General features: G+C 43.9%; 1 protein-coding gene across 2 annotated transcripts in view; it reads right to left on the bottom strand.

Annotated features, from left to right (window-relative positions):
* The window catches only part of itfg1 (integrin alpha FG-GAP repeat containing 1), a 124,402-nt gene that overhangs the window by 66,681 nt on the left and 43,781 nt on the right, over positions 1-13,940 (bottom strand). The window lies entirely within an intron of this gene.

Below are 13,940 nucleotides of genomic sequence, written 5' to 3'. Positions count from 1 at the left end.
AGCAGGGGCTGGCTCTCCCCTTGGGTGTGGTGTTTGCTGCATCAAAACGTGCAAAGAAGTTGTTCAGTTCATCTGGGAGAGAAGTGTCCGTGTCAGTTACCTGCTGCCTTGCCTTGTACCCCGTCAGTGTTTGGATTCCCTTCCACATCCTCCTGGTGTCTCCTGTGTCACAGAGGTGTCCCTGGATTTTCCCCGCGTAGGCACGTTTCGCTGCCCTGATTCCTTTTTCCATTGCAGTCCTGGTAGATCGAAGAGCGGCTGTGTTACCGGCTCTGTAGGCTGCATCACGAGCCCTCAGCAGCGAGCGCACCTCTGCTGTCATCCATGGCTTTTCGTTTCCACGTGCAGTGAAGGTTTTCATGATAGTGACATCCTCAGTGCACTTGGCAATATAGCTGGTTACAATCTCTGCGTACTCCTCGATGTTGATGAGGTCATCATAGGATGCTGCTGTCCTGAACACATCCCAGTCAGTGTGCAGGAAGCAATCCTGCAGTGCTGAGGCTGCTCCCCATGGCCAGACCCTGGTGTGTTTTCTCTCCGCTCTGACTTGTTTTTGCAGAGGTCTGTAGGCTGGTGTTAAAAACCACCACTTGCCCATCCAACACTCACACAATCATCTCACATAGTACATACATAATTATTTAACCCTGGTTTGTCTTTCATGCATACATACTGAAACAAGCTCACCAATAATTGTATTACGAAAACATGACCAGAGGATCAATTAGTTGGCGGAGAGGGAATCAATGATGGGCTGAAGGTCAATACATCTCAGATCCCACCTTGGCCTCCTAACAATTTTCTGCCCGATAAAGACCAGAACATTCAAAATTATCCTTCTTAACAATTTATCTCAACAGCATGACATCACCCTTGTGCTTAATCCATCTCAGATGAGTAGCAGGAATAACAGCATGTCAGACTATCCATCTGCTTACACAAGGGTTCCGTTCCCAAGATCTGTCCAGAACACAATGTTTCTATTAGTTGGAAACGTGTTTCCTATAGCTACCCACATTGTATCACTCGACACACACTTGCCATCATTTTTTCATTTCATCGAATGACCACCCTCACATTACTCATAATAAAACTAATGGAATATATGCTGTGTCCAGTTATTAATTAATACCACGCAACATTAATACCGTACATTAATACCATGTAACATTAATATGCTTGAAAAATCCAAGGGAGATTTTGTATAAAGTTGGATTTGCATGAATCAGGCAATTTGTAAGGCAGGGGATTCCAATACTCAGTGGACATTAAAAGATAATTGGGAGCTCAGGCCTCCATTTCAAAGTCCCCTTACACTAATGGACTGCAGCCAGACCAGGCCTGCAGGATAGCTGGACACCAGGGTTGTACCATGGGACAGAGTAACTTTGGGCAGACTGCAGGCAAAATCTTTCAAGAATGCACCTGACTATGCTCAGCACAGTGGCCATAGAGGAGTCCGTCTTCAACCTCACCATCCTTTCAAACACCTTTCCATGGTGCAAAGAATGATAGCCACAATCTCCACTGGTATTACAGCAGAGGATGGAAGCAATCAAAGTGTGAGTTCCATTTAGTACACTGTCAAACAGATTGGGACATGCATCATCACATGCTGGATGACATTTGGAGCAGGTGCTGGAGGCCAGACTGGATTATGCTCATTCCTTTGCTCGTTAGCCGGTTAGTCCATACTGTGCTGTCTGGAGGCTGGAACAAGAACACAGGAGAAGAGATGTAGACCACCTGGTCTCTCAGGTCTCTCCTGCTGTTCATTATGATCTTAGTTAATGTGCCCCAGCCCTCAACTCCTCCTTTGCGCCAGTTTTGCATCACCCTCAATTCTGCAGCCTTTCAAAAATATAACTATTAGCTGTTTAAATAGCTCATGTGTTCTACTCTCCTCAATTCCCCAAGTAGAGAGCAGCAGGAGTTCACTACGTTCTGCAAGTAGTTACATATTTGCATGGTTGCCTGCTTATCTTGTAATGATATCCCTCGTTCAAGATTCTGTCACTAGTGGAAACATCTCAAAATCTAACGTCATGTCGCTTTTGGATGTTATATTTTTCAATAAGATCACCTTCATTCTTCTAAACTTTAATGAGTACAGATCTAACTATTTTGACCATTAGTGATAGGACCGTTCCCTCATGCCAGTAATTAGCCCAATGTATCTCTTCTGGACTGTTTTCAACGATAATATACTCTTTCTTGAATAAAATGTACTGTGCTGCGGGTGTTGCCTCAGCAATTGTAACAATACAGACCATCTGTATTGTATTCACAGAAACACCAAGATACCCATGTACTCCAGTATCCATTCACAATGCTTCTCCATTCAGATAAGTCTGCTGTTTACTTCTCCTACCAAAGTACATGACCTCACATTTTCCTGGATTAAACGTCCAGTGACTTGTCTGCCTTTTGTCCCATTAGTTTTTCCAGTACTTTCTTCTTCTCGATATAGACATATACATTCGATATATACATTCTTCTCTCCCGTTTCAAACTAGGCCATCGGTTACCCTTGGGATGCTTGAAGTGTGCTCCACCCTGAAGATTGATGAAAGATATTGCTTACAATTGCTGTGGCCTCAATAGGCCTGACTTTGGGGTGAACATGGGGTAGGGACTGGACATTGTGCCTTCCTCCACAGTGGTAACCATTGTGGGGGGATGATTTTTTTGTCTAATTGTAGTCCTGTAGGTCTGTGTCCAAGATGGCTGCCGTGAAGAGAGAGTGGACGCTGGCGCGCTTTCGCTGCCGCTGCTCTCTCTTCACACTGTGTTTTTGATTTTCTGTTTTTGGATTGAATTCTGTTTTTAATTTGTGTCTCTGTGATGTCTTTTTTACCTGTTCTATTCCGATTATATGTTTTTATTCCGATTACTATGTAAGGTGTCCTTGAGATGTCTGAAAGGCGCCCATTAAATAAAATTTATTATTATTATTATTACAATTATCTGCCATTTCCTTTTCCCATTATTAATTCCCCAGTCTCATTCTCCAGGGTCCCACCAAGCTACATCTTCCTTTTTATATATCCAAAGAAACTCGTGCTATTTATTTACTTTCCAGTTTACTCTCATAACTAATTTTCCCCTCCTTTGTTTAAATTTTCTTTTATTAGGTTTCAGTCCTCCAGTTTCAATTTCTGAAAAATTCCAAGTCCTCCAATCTACCACTAACGTTTGTCAACTTGGTTGTTCTAATTTCTGATTTGATATTTCCTTTAACTTTGTCAGTCAAGTATGGCCTGCCTTTCTCCTTGGTACTCTCTGTGTGATTGTAATAAGTTGCTGCTGAATGCTGATTATGAAATGGCAACTCTACCGCTGCGCCGTATCTGCAAGACGTTTACTTCTGAGGCAGAAAAAAGCGCAGGTGAATTAAAAATTCTCAAATGATACACTGCAATGGCTGTTTTGTTACCTATTAAAGTTGACGTACACAAGATTTTCATTTTACTCCTGAACAACCATCGAAAAATCCACTGTGGAATACGATCAAAATATGAAACTCTTACAGCAGTACTTTGTTTATGGATTAAACTATCACACAAATTACCTTGTGAAAACAAGATTGCGTTAAATCTTCGGGATTTTATCATCTTATTAACTCATAGAAAGGAATTTCTAAGCACCAAGTATGCCAGCATCAGACCATATGAAGTGGGAGCATGCCCTGGAGCTCGCACTGGCATTCAATAAGATCTTGACCTCCATTTTTCCTCCCTGCATCAACTCATAATCTTTGACTCCCCGATAAAGCTTGTTGTGGCAGAGAATTCTAAAGATTCCCCACTCGCTGAGAGAATACATTTCTATTCATCACTGTCCTTAGTAACCTTTTATTTTGAAACTGTCTGCCTAGCTCGAGATTCCCCGCTGAAAGGAAACATTCTCGCAGCACCTACCCTGTCAACCCCCCTCGGTATCTCATGTTTCAGTAATATCACCTATTCTTCATCTAAATTCCAAGGAATGTAGGGGCCAACCTGCTAAATTTTCCCCACGAGGTGCCCCTTCATCCCAGGAACATTCACTGAATTACCTCCAACTATACATCCATCTATTCATCCAAGGTCATTGTCCACCAAGATATTGATCTCATCTTTAGTAACAGAGCAACTCCCTTCATTTCCTTTCTGCCAATCTTTCTGAAATATTAAGTACTCCAGAATACTTACTTCTCGGTTTTGATCCCCTTGCCACTATAACTCTGCAAAAACTGTCAGCTTGTCACTTATTTCAGTGTATTTATCTTGTTTCAATGCTGCATGAATTCAAACAAGGCAGCTTTCATTTTAGTCCTTAACCATTTTGAACAACTCTCACAGTATTTCCAGATGTGGTGGGTGGCACAGTGGCGCAAGAGATCTGGGTTCAATCCTGACCTCAAGTGCATTCTGTGTGGAGTTTCCTCCATATCCCTGGGACTTGGTTCTTGGTTTCTTGGTCTTCCAAAATATTCCAAATGGAATTTAAACTGGTGGTGGTGGAGGGAGGACTTATGCCAGAAAGGGTTATTGGGAAGAAAGAGCTACTTTAAATTTAGTTGCATCTGGTTGGGTAACTATAGTACGGTGGAGATTATTCCATGCTTTAATTGTGCGGGGGAAGAACGAATTGCTTTACACATCTGTCTTTGTAGCTGGGATCACAAATTGGATCGAATGCCCTCGTCTGCTCCTAATTGGTTTGGGTTTGGTGTAGGTCTTGTAATCTATGTCGAGCTGACCATTTAACATTTTGTAAAAAACAGGTCAAACGGTGAGCTTCACGTCTGTCTTGGAGAGGGTTCCACCCCAGAGAATTCAGAAGTTTGGTTACACTCGCTTCTCTCTCATAGGTGTTAGTTACAAATCGAGCTGCCTGTCTTTGGACACATTCGATGGAATAATTTTTTTTATTTGTGTATGGGTCCCATGCTGCAACTGCGTAGTCCAAATGAGGTCTAACGAGGGTGAAGTATAGCTTCTCCTTGACAGAAGTTGAACAATGATGAAAGTTGCGCCTCAGAAAGTTTAGGACACCTGTTGCTTTCACCGTTGCATGATGAGTCTGACCATTCCAACGCAGATCATTCTGCAATTTGATGCCAAGATACTTGGTTTGTTTGGATTCTTCAAGGGTGACTGCGAGTGTTTCCTCCGGTTTCCTCTGACATCCCAAAAACATGCAGGTTTTTGGATTAATTGGCCTTTGTAAAATTGCCCCTTGTGTATATGGTGGGTGACCGGGTGATCAATGGTCAGCGTGGGCTCGGTGGGATGAAGGGCTTGTTTCCATGTTGTATCTCTAAAGTAAGCTACAGTAAGTACTTTTACATGTGAACAAAGAATAAAGGGGAGGCCATTTAAAACTGAGATGAGAAAAAACGTTTTCACACCGAGTGTTGTAAATATGTGGAATTCTCTGCCACGGAAGGCAGTGGATGGATGAATTTAAAAGAGTTAGACAGAGTTCTTGGGGCTAGTGGAATCAAGGGTTATGGGGAGAAGGCAGGCACGGGTTACTGATTGTGGATGTTCAGCCATGATTACAATGGATGGCGGTGCTGGCTTGAAGGGCCTCCTCCTGCACCTATTTTCTATCTTTCTAACTTGGAACACTTCTTGTACTTCCATGGACCTTCTCTAATTGTGTTTTGCACTGAGGTGTTCTTCCACTATTTTTTAAATTTTCACTGTCTTGCAGAATTATGAGTAACTTATGTATAATTGATGTTGTGTGTCTTATCTGGGTCTATGTGTCTGTGATGCTGCTGTACTTCATTGTACTGGTATCTCATTGTACTTGTGCATATGACTGAAAACATGACTTGACATTAACTTTTTCCGGACTGCAAAGAGCATCTCCAATTAGATATTGCCGGAAGAATAAAATGGCGTCATCTGTCACCAGATACCTGGTTCAGACGATTATGTTTGTGCTCTTTCCAGAACTCCTTCGTGTTGTTCTTTGTGAGAAGCATACTGCCATTTTTTAATCTACGTGGGGTAAATCCACAAGGTCGTGGTTGCGCTAAAGAAACTTCAACAAATTGCTGGATTTCTTGTGCCTTCTCCAAACATGATTTGATTTTGATTCCTGAAAGTTACCCTTGGGCTTCAACTTTAAGCCTTTGATAGGTTACAGGGTTTTGGTTTGATGTAGGTTAACTCTGCCAGTCATAGAGGCTTTCTTCTTCCATTCCAGAAGATATTTAATTCTGGCATCACTTACATCAAACTAATCCGAAAGCAAAAGAAGATAAAGCCTACTGTTTCCTTACATGTCTCATTGATGGACTTTAAGACATTGCAATTTGTTTCAACAGCTTTAGGTTCTGCAAGTTTCTCATTGAATTGTGTTTGGATCTTCTTCGGCCCCCTTTGGTCATGGCTGACCATGGGTGTCTCCAGGGTTGGAGGACGCCTGTGCGTGACTTTGTTTAACGTGGGGAGACTGGTGCAAAGACAACCACCCCACAGTCCTTGACAGATCTGGGTCAGGATCCAGTGGCATGGAGTCCAAGAAGACCGGAGACCCTTTTCTGCTGCAGCCTTCATCCTCCTTCCCAGCCGTTGTGACGCTCCACCAAGGTCAGCCGTCATCCTCTGTCCGTTCCACCGTTGAGGTCTTGTGTTTGGATATCTGTATGATGAATAGGCATTTACTCTTGTACTGTTTTCAACACAAGGAATAGGATTGGGCCTATGTAGGAGGTAAACAGCACAGAGACGGTGCAACATTGGTGGGAGGAATTAATATTTTGGGTGATGGTTAGAGTGGCTGCTTTTAGTTGGTTGTGAGATAGAGAATGAGTACTTTCAATAGTGAATAGAAAGGTAGCCAGAGGCAGAGTTGTTGCCATTCTTTTACATCGGTAAATTCACACATTGCAGCGAGCATTTTGTACATTGTGCCTTTGATTGATAATGACCAGTTGTGTTGTGACAGCAGCACTCAAGGGCGTTTAAATTAGAGTCGGACACATGGTCTTGATTAAAAGGTACTGTCATTACCAAAGAATTTGGCATAACTTTGTTGTTTGCTGATGCATTCAGTCAAAATACATCACATCTTATTCCATCTGCTCCAGTGAAGGAATGCTTAGGTCAACTTACATTTGAGCTTCCTGCTGCTATTCTCTCTCGTGATCAATAAAGTTAATGGGGTGCATATTGTCAATGGAATCCATGCAATTTGTTTTTTTTTTGTCTTATTCCCATTTTACACTCCAGCTTTAAAACTTACAGCAGAAAGTGATTAAAAATAAGAATAAAATAAATAAACACACACACACACACACACACACACACACACACACACATATATATATATATATATATATATATATATATATATATATATATATATATATATATATATATATATATATATATATATATAGATATAGGAGGTAATATATATATATATCTATCTTCTATCTATCTATCTATTTTATTATATAAAACTCTGTGGCTGCCGCCTGCCGTCCTTCTGCCTTTCTGCCTTTCGATTCGTTCCATCGTGTGATGTCACAATGCCCAATACTCGCAGATGTCCAATCGGAATGGCCGATGCTCGCAGATGTCCAATCGGAATGGATCCATTTACATGTACAGCTGCCGGCTGCATTTCTTCCTTTGATTCCTTGCCACGCCGAATCCAGACGCACAATCGCCGAGATCCTTTCCATTTCGGTAGAGATTTCACTTTTCTTTCTAAGTATCCGCTCCTCATTACATTTCGTCGTGTTTAAGTACACCTTTTTAATCAAATCCTTCTCCCCCCCCCCCCCAACCCCCAATATTTCAAAAATAAACTGGCTTCTCACCCATAGAAGCAGCCATTTCGGTAGACATTTCACTTTTCATTCCAACTATCCACTCCTCATTAGATTTCGTTATGTTTATGTCCACATTTTTCATTAAATCCTTCCCCCCCCCCCACTCACTCATTTTGTCGCCTCCTGCTGGCCAGCGACCATAACGGCTGCTGGCGCCCGCATCTCGTCTCAAAGACGCCATTTAAAACCAGCCGCACTGCTCACTCCTGAGCCGCTTGAGTTGGAGGACCACATCTCCCGTGGGGGCTACGGGTAGGGAACGGCTGCGTTGGGGGAGCAGACCCAACGGGTCTGCCCTTGGTCTAGTATATATATATATATATCCTGACATTTTAATTACACTGGTACAATTACTGAATAAGAAACTAAGTCATGAGAAACATGCTTTGGAACAACTACTCCATGCATTAAATGTGTATTATAGTCTGCATCAGCTACTAAAGGTGGAAGCTGTTACATTCTGTGTTACCATGGTAACCGACATTTCATTGCTGTAATGTGAAACAATCAGCTTTTAATTTCTGTTACATTGCTTCAAAAGGATTTATTTAACCAGAAAATGTGCTGCCATGCTATATGATATTAGTTTACATTAAGCCAAATGTCTAGGTTTCCAAGAAAAATGATGGCACTAAAATTAGCTCATAAATTCCATAAAATTTCTAATTGAAAACGACAAAAATTAGATGTTTTAAATAAATTCAAGGAGCATCAACATAATCATTAACCAATAGCCTAACATTGAGATTAGCTTGGAAATTACTACCATGTTATTTTGGGAGATGTAATTTTGTTCTTTTTTTTTTTAATGTAGGGTAGGCCATTTCAAATGATTTAATTTATTTTAGTAATGTCATTGGATGTCCTGGAATGTATTTTCCAGATTAGCTTCTCATTTGCAGATGGAACATATTCTGTGTCTCACTTTGCATATTTTCTAAAATTTATTCTTAACATATTCAGCCCATCTGATCGATACTGGCAGGCTCTCAAAAGTATTCACAATAATCCCATTTCTCTCCGTATTTCTCCATACCAATTCTCTCTCACCTGCTCCATCCTGACTCTCCCACACAAGGTGTAATTTAAAGCAGTCAGTTAACCTGCCTATGAGACGTAGGAGGAGATTAAGCACCCAAAGGCAACTCGTGCTGTCACAGTGCGAAGATGTGAACTCCACACAGGGGCTGTCCCACTGCGGGGACCTAATTGGCGAGTTTAGAAGAGTTTGCCCTCGACTCATACTCGCAGCATGGTCGACACAAGGTCCTAGGTGGTATTTGTAACTCTCCTTCATGCTCGAGAGTAGTCCCCGTGTACCCGAAGCTCAGCTAGGTCACGGCGGTTTTTTTCAACATGCTTAAAAAATGCCCGCGATAAAAAAAGGTCGCCATGGAAAAAAAAAAGATTTTTTTTACTAGTAGGTTTAGTCGAGATAAGTCGTAGTAGGTCGTAATGCTATCGTAGGTAATCAAGGGTAGTCAAAGGTAAAGTTCGTTGAGGAAAAAAAAGGAAAGTAAACCGACTGGTAATGTTAAATGGCCGCTAAACTTTATTAAGTTGTTTGGCTTCTTAACAGTGTCTCCACTCCTTCTCTCCCCTCTGCACTTTCTAAAGGACTTACCATAACTGTGCCAGCCGTCTTTTACCTTCCTGTTCATCGCGGGTGTGAATTTCAGACAGCACTCCCCCGCTTTCCCTGGCCCCCGCCTTAGCGATGTGTTTGTGTGTGTGTGTGTGCGTGCGCAGACGGTCAATCCGGCTCGCGGTTTCATCGCTGACGGCCGATCCAGCTCAAGGTTTTTCAGGCGAGTGCCCTCGAGCTTGAAGGTCGAAGACAGTCGCTGAAAAGTCGTGTTAGTGGGACAGGCTCTTTAGGATAAAAGTGTTGTACTTCCGGTGGCGCTGGCGTCAGCTGCCTCCACCTACAGCCCGGTATCTTTTTGTTTTTTTGTTTGTTTAGTTATGTAGAAGTGTGTTTTTTTGTGTTTTTTTGTGTGTTTGATGTGGGGGAAGAGGGCACGGTGCGGGGGATACCGTCCTTCAGCCGCTTCCTGGTGAAGACGCGACTTTTATTCGAGTCGCGTCCTCGCCCCCCCCCCCCCACCACCAGCGGCCTACCTACTGGATTGGCGTGGACTTCCCTGCGACCAGAGCTCCAGCAGCGGCGGGACAGCGCTGATACATCGCGAGGCTGGCGATGCCTTACCGGGGGTCGCCGTCTGGAACCCGGAGTGCTGGACCTGCTGCACTGACATCCTGGAGCTGAGGTTTGCGGAGCTCCCAACGCGGGCGGCGCTGATGGACAGCGCGGGGTCCTGCGACTCTGCCCAGCTCGGCCTGCGGACACGGGAGCTGCGGACACGGGAGCTGCGGACACGGGAGCTGCGGACACGGGAGCTGCGGACAACGGCTGCGGGAGGCGGCTGATCGGGAGGTCCGGGCCGCTGAGGAGGAGGATGTTCACCGTCGGGGTTTGGCGTCGGCATTCCACCAGCCCGGCGTGAGGGCCTGAACATCGGGCCGCCCGGGGCGGCGACTGCGGGTGCTAGGAAGGCCTCGACCACGAGTGAAAATCTGGGAAGAACGGAGGGGAGGCTGGCTGGACTATGGTGCCTTCCTCACCTTGGTGCCACTGTGTTATGTTGTGTCGTGGACTTTCAGTGTTTGTGCTTTTTTTTAAATTCTATTTTATTTTTAATATGTTTTATTATTTATTATTATTTATTTATTTTTATTTTTATGATACTGCCTGTAAGGGAAATTCATTTCGTTGTCTCTAACTGAGACAATGGCAATAAATTTGAATACAATACAATACAGTCTCTGGAGCTGTGAGACAGCAGCACTATCCGCTGAGCCGCTGTGCCTCTACTCAGACACAAAATCTTAAACTGGGATGGATTTAAATCTCAATAAATTAGAATGTTTGGAATACTTGGGCCTTCTGTGCCGTGAGATGCATGCTTGCCAACTATCACTATTTCATGCTGACAAGCAGCATTTGAGGATTTGGTTATTGAACACTTAACACTTAATGAAACTTCTCCCCAATCTGTACAGTAGCAGGGTGTCCAGCCATCTGGATAATTGATTGCAGACTTCTAGTTCATATCGCAGCTGGGGAATTTAAATTCAATTGGTAAAATGAAACGGAAACTAAACTAAAATCAGCGCAATGACCATAAAAGCACAAACCATCATTTCAGGAAAGGAAATGTGGCATCCTTCCCATTCTTATCTATATGTGACAATCTGGTTGCTCAAGAAAAGGTCAGGCAAGGCACTCAGATCCGAGGGTGATAAAGGATGACTTTTGCACCCCATGAAAGAATGAAACAACATCAGATTCGAAAATAAGACAGGGCTCGAAATTTGCGGTTGCCCAGGTGCCAATGGCGACCTAAAGTGCCGCCGGGCAACCTAAATGCCATGCCATTTTGCCCGGCTTGGCAAGCAACCGGGACACCTATCGTTCAACTCTTAGCGGGCCCCCCTCTCTATCTCTCTCTCTGTCACTCTCCGTCTCCGCCCACCATCTGGGTCTCGGGTCTCCGCTCGCTCATTTGCCTTACACATGCGCACTGCCACGGCCTGCACATCCTCCCCCTGCACATGCACACAACCACGGCCAGCACATCATCGGCCGTGGTTCTGCGCATGTGCCACCCTGCACATGCGCACTTCCACAGCAACTGGTCAGCATTGGCCACTTTCTCCCTCCCTTTGCATTGTGGGAGATCTGGCCTCCATTGCTCTCCGGTCCAACTCAGAATCACTCCCTGCAGCTGGAGTAACTCCCTGGAGTAACTCTTGCTTCTTGGTTTCCTGGTCCTCCAAAAATATTCCAAATGAAATTTATACAGGAGTGGACCCACCACCACCAAACTCCAAACTCTGAAAAATAACAGCCTATTGCACTTTATCTGTTTATTTATTGTGTATATATATGGTCTATGGTATATAGACACAGTGAACTTTTATCTCCTGTTCTGTATTATGTTTACATATTCTGTTGTTCTGCAGCAAGCAAGAATTTCATTGTCCTATCTGGGACACATGACAATAAAACTCTCTTGACTCTTGACTTGGACTTAAGCAAAAAAAGGGTTCTTGGGAAATAAGAGCTACCTTAAATTTAGTTGTGATGGTTGGGTAACTATGGTAGGGTGAAGACTATTCCATACTTTAATTGTGCAGAGGAACTCCATGGAGCAGCCAGCATCTCTGGATAGAAGAAATTGGGTGACGTTTCGGGTAGAGACCCTTCTTTAGATTTCCTCTGGTTTTAGTGTTTTTAGTTTAATTTAAAGATACAGCGTGGAAACAGGCCCTTCGGCCCAGCGAGCTTGCAGCAGCACAAAAGAATATGTTAACATAGTACTCTGTAAACAATGTTATAAAGTGTGTGTGTGTGTGTGTGTGTGTGTGTGTGTGTGTGTGTGTGTGTGTGTGTGTGTGTGTGTGTGTGTGTGTGTGTGTGTGTGTATGCGAACAAAGGGAAAAGGAGCAAACTCCATACAGAGAGCACCCATATTCAGGGTCAATTCCAGGTCTCTGGCAATTTTAGGCAGCAACTTAATGGCCAATGTACTGCCCCATAGTCTTGCACTGAATTAAAACATACAGTAGCTGTAAAGGACACAGTGTGACTTAGAGATTTAAGACTGAAAATGGAGAGTTTCATTTTTTTTAGTAACCAAAAGTTATCAACGTATAATATTTTGTGTGTTGGAAAATAAAATATAGTGGCACAGCTGGTGGACTTGCTGCCTCACACACCAGAGATCTGTGTTCGATCCTGTCCTCGAGCACTGTCTGTGTTGAATTTGCACATTCTCCCTGCAAGCATGTGTGTTTCCTCCCACATCCTAAAGACGCATTGGCTTTGGAGCTTAACTTGTCTCTGTAAAATTGCCCCTAATGTGTCATGAGTGGGTGAGGAAAGTGGTATAACAGAACTTTGCTACTTCTCCAATTTACGGTGGGCCTCACTCTGGCCATGGAGCAGGCCCAGGACAGAAAGGTTGGATTCGGAATGGGAGGGGGAGTTGAAGTGCTGAGCCACCGGGAGATCAGGGTAGTTATTGCGAACCGAGCGGGGTATAGGGCGAAGCGATCTCCAAGCCTACACTTGGTCTCACCGATGTAGAGCAGCGGATGCAATAGATGAGGTTGGAGCACCTGGAAAGACTGCTTGGGTCCTTGAATGTAGTCAAGGGGGGAGGTAAAGCGACAAGTGTAGCATTTCCTGCAGTTGCAAGGGAAAGTGCCAAGAGAGGTGGTGGTTTGGGTGGGAAGGGACAAATTGACCAGGGAGTTATGGAGGGGGCGGTCTCTGCAGAAAGCCCGCAGGGGAGGAGATGGGAAGAATCTCAGCGGGTGAGGCAGCATCTATGGAGCGAAGAAATAGGCGACGTTTCGGGTCGAGACCCTTCTTCAGACTGATGTCGGGTGGGGCGGAAAAAATAAATGAAGAGGCGGAGACAGTTGGCTGTGGGAGAGCTGGGAATGGGAGGGTAAGGAGGGAGAAAGCAAGGACTACCTGAAATTGGAGAAGCCAATGTTCATACGGCTTGGGTGTAAACTACCCAAGCGAAATATGAGGTGCTGCTCCTCCAATTTGCGGTGGGCCTCACTCTGGCCATGGGGGAGGCCCAGGACAGAAAGGTCGGATTCGGAATGGGGAGTTGAAGTGCTGAGCCACCGGGAGATCAGGTTGGTTATTGCAAACTGAGTGGAGGTGTTGTGCGAAGCGATCGCCAAGCCTGCATTTGGTCTCACCGAGGTTGATCATACGCTGAATAATCCAACCAGATTTTTGTTTGGAAGTGGAAAGAAATAATAGAAATTGTATTCATTGCAATGTGTAAAAAGAGTTGAGATACTGTATTATAATTTTACTGCATGTCATTGTGGTATATATCATGTCTTGATTGGTGAATATGTTTAGTTTGTGACTTTATTTGAAGCAGAAATAATATGGGAATGCTTAATTGAGCATAATTCCGACTGGTAACTACGCACTTCGTCCAAGCACATTATCGCACACGTCATGCAAGCCGTCTTAAATGACCACCTAAACTGTCATTTGGCA

Source organism: Amblyraja radiata, chromosome 17 (assembly GCF_010909765.2).
Source record: "Amblyraja radiata isolate CabotCenter1 chromosome 17, sAmbRad1.1.pri, whole genome shotgun sequence".
Lineage (NCBI taxonomy): Eukaryota > Metazoa > Chordata > Chondrichthyes > Rajiformes > Rajidae > Amblyraja > Amblyraja radiata.
The sequence above is the reverse complement of the archived record's forward strand: the minus strand, read 5'-3'. Positions and strand labels throughout refer to the sequence as shown.